The sequence below is a fragment of the Lycium ferocissimum genome, chromosome 1 (genome assembly GCF_029784015.1).
Source record: "Lycium ferocissimum isolate CSIRO_LF1 chromosome 1, AGI_CSIRO_Lferr_CH_V1, whole genome shotgun sequence".
In the NCBI taxonomy this organism is placed as follows: domain Eukaryota; kingdom Viridiplantae; phylum Streptophyta; class Magnoliopsida; order Solanales; family Solanaceae; genus Lycium; species Lycium ferocissimum.
Genome location: NC_081342.1, coordinates 4,995,071 through 4,996,718, shown reverse-complemented (window position 1 = coordinate 4,996,718; position 1,648 = coordinate 4,995,071).

Sequence of the window (1,648 nt, the reverse complement as noted above, 5' to 3'; positions counted from 1 at the left end):
CATTTCCTTTCATTTTCTTGTTCTCCTTTGTATTTTGTAAGTATTAGTTTGTTTGTTTGCTAGTAATTATGCGTACTTTTGTTTTTAGTAGAACTGGCGACATGTATATATTTTTGTCTTTTTATTTTAATGTTAAAAGGATATATATAGTGTTTGTGGTATATAGAGCATCGTACATACTTCCTCGTCCCAAAAAGATTATCTTACTCCCTCGTTCCAAAAAGATTGTCTTACTTTGCTTATTAGTTTGTCCCAAAAAGATTGATACATTTCTATATTTAGAAATAATTTAACTTTATGAGATGATTTACAGCCACATAAATATCTACACAAATATCTAAGTCTTGTTTTGAACCACACATTTCAAAAGTCTTCTTTTATATCTTAAACTCCGTATCAAGTCAAACTAAGACAATCTTTTTGAGACAAGAGGGAGTTTTCTAGGACACAATTATTTTTGTGTAGTACTGTTATGGATGTTTTTGTTTTTCTTGACACTTTTTACTGTTTCAGTCCGTTTATTTTACATCTAATTATCTAAATGATGCACTATCTCGCTTAACCTTTCTCTTATCTTGAATACTAATATCGGGAAATCAGAAAAATGATTAGTACGTTACTTTGAGTTTCAATTGGTTAGAGTTGAAAGAAGAAAGAGTAATGAGTAAGAAGTACATTCTGACTTTTTGACTTTTGACAGCTGTGTGGAAATCCTATTTTCAACTTGAATTTTCCGATCTCAATTCAAAGTTTGTTTTCCTTTAATTATATTTGACCAAAGTTAAGTATTTCTAGTGATGGACTTAGAATTTTGACCAAGAAAATTTAAAATGCATTGCCTTTTCATGTTCTAAACATAGAAGAGATACTTCCGGAAAATTATTATGGACTATTATGCACTTTTCTTTTAGCAAATTGCTAGTAAAATTGAAGTGTGTATTTTATTTTTTAAGACAAGTTAAGAGTGATTTATGCATCTGCCCCGGGTTCAATGTTCCTAATTTGCTAGACTTGGATAAACTTGTAAATCATCATTTCTACTACCTACCTACACAAAGAATTACCAAGCTGGGGTTGGATCGATCTCTTTGTAAAGGTAGGCAGCTTACATATGATTTGGTTTGAAATGGGAAAATCCAGCCATGAGTTCTACTTGGGCTATGTAAGCCCAATAATTACCTAGGAAAGGGCCCATTATAATGATCTGTCCATTCTTGATACATTTTTTTGCGCGGATTGCCCTTCTTTTGGGGTGGTCTTTAAATTTTGCCCCTCAAATTTGTGGTCTTTAAATTTTGCCCCTCATATTTGTGGTCTTTAAGTTGTGCCCTTCGCTTGAAAAGGTGGGCGAATACATGAAGTTCTGGGTTCGAACCCCCGCTCAAGCATAAAATAAAAAAATAATTTCACAAGGGGGATCGGGGAGTGTATGCGGATCGGCATCTGATCTTTTAAGGAAAAACTAAAGTTATCTTTGGATCGAGCATAACTAAAAGTCCGCCCATGTGATAAGGCAAAATTTTTCCTAAGACATAGTTTAGTTATGCCTTATGGGCGTAATTTTAGTTAAGGCATAATAAAATTATGCCCCATAAGGTAAAAGAACTTTCCTTAAGGCATAGACTTTGCCTTATAAGGCAAAGTTTTT